General features: G+C 37.5%; 1 protein-coding gene across 3 annotated transcripts in view; it reads right to left on the reverse strand.

Annotated features, from left to right (window-relative positions):
• LOC124252905 (cell death abnormality protein 1-like) overlaps positions 1 to 1181 on the reverse strand; it is a 242250-nt gene extending 241069 nt beyond the window's left edge. Inside the window, exon 1 of one of the 3 annotated variants that reach the window (XR_006892055.1) lies at positions 974 to 1177. The gene's annotated coding sequence lies outside the window, so the exon portion shown is untranslated. Of the gene's footprint in view, positions 1 to 973 lie in introns of all 3 variants that reach the window. The other 2 variants (XM_046686586.1, XM_046686585.1) reach the window with 2 other exon arrangements.
• Positions 1182 to 6807: the final 5626 nt, after the last annotated feature.

Genomic DNA, 6807 nt, shown 5'->3' on the forward strand with positions numbered 1-6807 from the left:
GACTACATATGTACCACTACACTACACTGCACAAGACTACACATGCACAACTACACTACACAAGACTACAAATGTACCAATGCACTACACAAGACTACACGTGCACCACTACACTACACAAGACTACACATGTACCACTACACTGCACAAGACTATACATGCACCACTACACTACACAAGACTACATATGTACCACTACACTACACTGCACAAGACTACACATGCACAACTACACTACACAAGACTACACATGTACCACTACACTACACAAGACTACACATGTACCACTACACTATACAAGACTATACATGTACCGCTACACTACACAAGACTACACATGTACCACTACACTATACAAGACTATACATGTACCACTACACTACACAAGACTACACATGCACCACTACACTGTACAAGACTACACATGCACCACTACACTACACAAGACTACACATGTACCACTACACTACACAAGACTACACATGTACCACTACACTATACAAGACTATACATGCACCACTACACTACACAAGACTACACATGTACCACTACACTATACAAGACTATACATGTACCACTACACTACACAAGACTACACATGTACCACTACACTACACAAGACTACACATGTACCACTACACTATACAAGACTATACATGTACCGCTAAACTACACTGCACATGTACCACTACACTATACTACTCATATACCACTACACTACACTACACTACACCACGCACTACAATAACCACTACACTACACATACTGATATATCATTACACATATACCACTTTCTGTTTCCAGATGAGATAGCATTTTATACGTACGCGTAATTACACGGTATTATCTGGAAAATATGAAACATAAACTCAGGAGCGGTTTATTTCTTTTAAAATAATAACTTTATCAAAATGAGAAACAGAAAACATGGAGTAAAGAACAGTTATGGCACAGAAGAGTGTTTCCAACTTACCCTTCACATGACTTGTAAATAGTTAAACATCGGACAGGTCCAGTACCCCCCAGGTACATAGGAGGATATGTGTTACATGTATGTGTGTAGCCTACTGTCGTATGTCGTAAAGTATCGTGTCACCTTCACATAAGGCAGTCGGGTAGGAACATGTTCACCATGCACAGCGGGAATGACAAAACTTTATGGGTGATCAACTTCTTTATTTTCACAATAGCGACATTTCGGTATAGCTTCTTTTACCGTTTTTAAGCATGTTTGAAAACGGTATAAGAATCTATACCGAAACGTCACTAATGTGAAAATAAAGAAGCTGTTCATCCAAAAGCTTTTGTCATCTCTATACAACCAACTTCTAGAATGCCACTCAAATGTTGTAATATTTGTTGCTCATACTTTCCACCTGGCTTCAATCATGTGACACTTATTATCAATTACCTGTTATTGTCAATCTACTGCTTGTCTTTACATATAATCCATGTACAGTGGAATCTGTCAAATCCGGACTCTCCATAATCCATGTACAGTGGAATCTGTCGAATCCGGACTCTCCATAATACATGTACAGTGGAATCTGTCAAATCCGGACTCTCCATAATACATGTACAGTGGAATCTGTCAAATCCGGACTCTATAATACATGTACGGTGGAATCTGTCAAATCCGGACTCTATAATACATGTACAGTGGAATCTGTCAAATCCGGACTCTCCATAATACATGTACAGTGGAATATATCAAATCCGGACTCTCCATTACACGTGTACAGTGGAATCTGTCAAATCCGGACTCTCCATAATACGTGTACAGTGGAATCTGTCAAATCCGGACTCTCCATAATGCATGTACAGTGGAATCTGTCAAATCCGGACTCTCCATAATACATGTACAGTGGAATCTGTCAAATCCGGACTCTCCATAATGCATGTATATTTTTCAGCGCCTTGTTTCAGTCACCTTTAGTGTGATGATAGTGTAAAAGAATCTATATCGAAACGTCGCAATATGCAATAAACAACATAGTTATCCATAAAGTTGTGTGTTTTGTTAGATAATAATCTGTCAGAACAGAGAGCTATTAAACATCTCTGTGACATAACCAATGATTGATTCTAAAGGGAATGTTAATGTCATTTAATGCTTCAAAAGATCAAATGGTATGCAATAGTAGCTGTAGTTTGTATGATTATTATGGCGGTAACCATGCATCGAACTATCGATGGATTCCAATTGTCGAGTCTCCGACAGCAATTAATCGATGGTAGAAACGAAAAACTATCGATGCATCGATAGTATGGGGGACTATCGATAGTTTAGTTTTTCACTTCGGTTGATGAATGCAGGATGCATGAAAATACAGGATGTTTGGGTGCAGACTTGCACCTTCATTGAGTTTTTGTAAACTGTTTACTTGATCTAGGTTTCAAGTTTCTTGTCAGACTGAAACTACTTCAGCTTGTTTTTATTTCATATAAACTATACATTCATTTGGGAAATGACTTCAAATGAGATTATTCAAGGAGAAAAATATTGCGATAGTATTGTAATAGTTGGTCGTAATAGACTATCGCTATCGCAATAGTTGTTTCCCCCTCAGTTGTCACCCCTAATGAGTATGGTATATAGAACACGCGGTGAGGTGCTCTGTGTCGAGTTTCATTCTTACAACATACTTTTGTTATCACCTGCTACTACTTGTTGTAAAACTAAACGTTTTTAATGTCTATCATGGTACAGCTTGAATGTTGTTGACGGAGCCTAAACCGAAACAATAGACAAACCCCGTACACTTGTGGTGAGTCATATTTACGAGAAAAATATTACCTGTTCAAATACTTTTTCGTGGGTTGCAATCGTAAGTGAACAAGGCAATACGAAAGTAGATATAGAGAAATCTGATATGGACAGACGCGGTGATTTACAACAACCCGGTATAGGTGCATTAGTTGACCTAGTCACGTTGACCTAGCTGTTATCGTGTTCCGGCAATGTCAGTCTGACTTGCATGAAACTGAGCTCTGTAAAGGTCCGTTAAACCGTATGCACTGCTTGCTGTTTTGAAATAAGAAGAAACCGATCATTCAGGAAACTTAGTGAACCTTTGTTTGAATAGTAATGTGTATATGCACTAGGGGGGGTACAATGTGTTGAAGGTTTAAGGGTGAGCGGGAGAGTAAAGGTGAGGTGAGGTGAGGTGAAATTGGGTTTAACGTCGTGCTTGAGAATATTTCGCTCATATGACGACGTGCATGCGTGTGTATGTGTATGTGCGGCTGCTTGTACTAGCCCAGACTGGAGCTGGTTTTATAGTGCTAGCCCACTGAGATACCATGCTGCAGTGAAGCATGAATACCCCACTCAGACACATTATACTGACTCCGAGCCGACCACTCCTTGTTGTACCCCTTAATGCCGAGCGCCAGGCAGGGACCAACAAGTACCATATTTTAACGTCTTTTGGTATGACGCGGTCAGGGATCAAACCCGCGACCTTCCGCTCTCCTGGCGGACGCTCTAACCACTACACCACGGAGGCGGTCAGTAAGATATAAGAGAGAGAGACTAAGAGTATGATGAGTAATAGTATATGAAGCAATGCAATGGATTGTTTAACAACCGATTTAATACGCTACATGTTTATCCAACTCATGGCGTTCTTATAATTCTCTGCGTTTTCTTTACTTACCTTTAGTATCAATGTGTTATCTGAGAATGTTTATGCACTATCATTACATTTTAAATAACTGAGCGTTTGTTTAATAAATATATTCTAAATATTTGAATAAAATTACTCTGAAATTAATGGAAAGAGTTTTATTTTTTTAATTTTCTATATATTTGTTATATTCTTCATGTGGTGTTTTCACCAATCTTGTCACGGAGAAATATGGGGAAAAAACGATGAATACTGAAGTCAAAATGTATTTTCGTATTTATAGTTTGGCATGAAATGCATGTGGACCCGGTTTTTTGTAAATATCTCTTCATCCAATGACCCAGTCGATCTCAAACTGTGCAAGCGGATGTTTTGTCAGACAACCTAATCACATTATAAATCACCGATTTTATGCATTTGTTTTAAAGAATCTGTCTTTGTAACTGTCAACAAAATAATCAGCAGAACGCAGAATGTTTGCAGAGGGAGGGAGCCAATGACCTGTAACAGCGGCAGTGTTGGGTCATAAAGGTCAACGTTCGTCAATGTAGGTCAGCTATGCATGTGACAGGTATGAAGAGGTGTTCATTTCTAGCAAATAGCCTGCGAATCTCTGATGACCCTCATTTCAAAAGAATCTAACTTTGGATGCCTACCTTTTTGTAGAAGGTTTTGTTTATTGGTTGTTGGTTTATTTTGCACAATTTTTAGCATGATGTTCTTTTTCATGCCAAGAGCAAAAGTTGTAAGTTGTAAGACACCTTATAAATCGGTTTGCTACGTTTGCTCTCTTTTTCAAAAAAAAATAAACACAGTTCTAATTAAACGTTCGGCATCATCTGAATAAGCTTTCATGATGACAGATAGAAGTAGTCAATGTGAATGATCCAAACGGTCTATCACTGTGCAGTGCACAGGTAGCTATCATGAACTGCACGTGCATTGACCTTTATGACACAACACTGCCGCTGTTACAGGTCATTGGCTCCCTCCCTCTGCAAGCCTTCTGCGTTCTGCTGATTATTTTGTTGACAGTTACAAAGACAGATTCTTTAATACAAATGCATAAAATCGGTGATTTACAATGTGATTAGGTTGTCTGACAAAACATCCACTTGCACAGTTTGAGATCGATTGGGTCATTGGATGAAGAGATATTTACAAAAAACCGGGTCCACATGCATTTCATGCCAAACTATAGTTTTGTGCATGATGCTTCACAGATGCTTGACAGATGCTCGTATCAAGACCACGGACAATTTATATATTTTACTATATTTGTCTGTAAAATGCGTAGATCGATGCTCATGACGTTGATTGTCAGTGGATTGTCTGGTCCAGACTCGAGTATTTACAGACCGTCGCCATATAGCTGGAATATTGCCGAACAATCATGATACAGGCTCACCTGACTGGCAAGAGTTGTGCCCCTTTCATCAGCAAGAACATTTTTTTCAGGAAATATTTAATACAAAATGGACGCCTCAGATACATTTCCCTTTATTTTCGTTAGAAATCCTATTTCCCAGACATTTACCATGATTGCATGACTGATCATTTATATTACTGTCTAAACATATTCATCGTATCTGGACAAGATGTAATTTACGGTGGTCGGATAAATATTACCAACTGATTGTTACTAATTCACTGCGACTACGAAGGAAATTAGCATTGAAATAAAAATACAGAGTCTTATTCAGAGATCTTCCAAAATGTGAAAAATATCGGCTCTCAAATGTATCAGACCGCATCAGACCGCTCATTGCACCTTCGAAACATCGTTATAGACTGGAAGATTTACTGGTGGTATCTACATTGATCGAGTCGCATGCTGTTTACTGCAGGTGTAAGATGGACAAATTACTCTCGAAAAGCGTTTTGTTTATTTCAAGGATGTAGGTGAGGAAGCTTTTGACGACATCAACGAAGAAATCAACACACAATCACACAAGGAAAGATATTAAAAGCAATAGATAATCTTTGAAATGACAAAACCTGTGGCTCTGAGAATATGCATAATGAATACATTAAGTCTTCAAAATGTATACTTGTCGCCATGTATGAAAAACGTTTTAATCTTGTCCTACAGTCGGGTGTGTTTCCTGATAAGTGGCTAGTGGGCATCATAAAACCTATATTTAAAAATAAAGGTGACCAAGATGATCCATCAAATTACCGTCCTATAACGCTCTTAAGCTGTATCGGAAAGCTGTTTACGTCTATTATCAACAATCGACTAACCGCTTTTGTAGAAAACACGAAGGTACTGCTGGATAAACAAGCTGGGTTTAGGAAAGGTTTCTCCATTATTGATCAATATATGCACTTCAAACTCTTTCATATATATTGCAAAAATAAACTAAGAGCAAACTATTTTGCGCCTTTATAGATTTTAGTTAGTATACCAATTCTTTGGATAAAATTCGTAACTACTATATCAATGGTAATGTATTCAATGTAATCAAATCGATGTACCAAGGCATCACATCTTGTGTAGAACACAATGTCCAAAACTCTCAGTATTTTTATTGCAAAAATGGTGTACGACAAGGAGAAAATTTATCTCCTATACTATTTGCACTGTACTTAAATGATTTAGAAAATTCGTCTCTTAGAAATAATGTTGACAGTGTAACAGTTACACTCGATGATAATAATATGTACATGTTTGTTCGACTTCTTGTTTTATCATATGATGACGATACTGTCATATTATCAGATGATCCAAAGAATTACAAAATTCGTTAATTTTTACAACTATTGTTTAAAAAACAAATTATCCAAAAATACTAAAAAGACCAAAATCGTAATCTTCTGTAACAAAAACCCTACAGGACATTATTATTGGAGCATTGGGGTATTATTTGACAGCATGGAGCTTGTAAACCAATATAAATATATTGGTGTTGTTTTCAGTGTAACAATCGCTCTTCTTCAAATACCAGAAAGTCTAATATTGCCAGACGAATAAAGCAATGCTGCAATGTCGTACAAGCGTTTAAGGAACAATGATGTGTCTACAGATTGTAAACTTTATTTGATTGTATATTATCTGCCCTATTTTGCTCTATGGAAGCGAAATAGGGGGATTCGAAAATTATAAAAAATAAAAGGATTTGAAAGGATTCAAACTGATTTTATTAGATATATCTTAAACCTAAGACGCAGCCCCCAA

The sequence above is a fragment of the Haliotis rubra genome, unplaced genomic scaffold, assembly GCF_003918875.1.
Source record: "Haliotis rubra isolate DU_JTF1 unplaced genomic scaffold, ASM391887v1 Scf529, whole genome shotgun sequence".
Lineage (NCBI taxonomy): Eukaryota > Metazoa > Mollusca > Gastropoda > Lepetellida > Haliotidae > Haliotis > Haliotis rubra.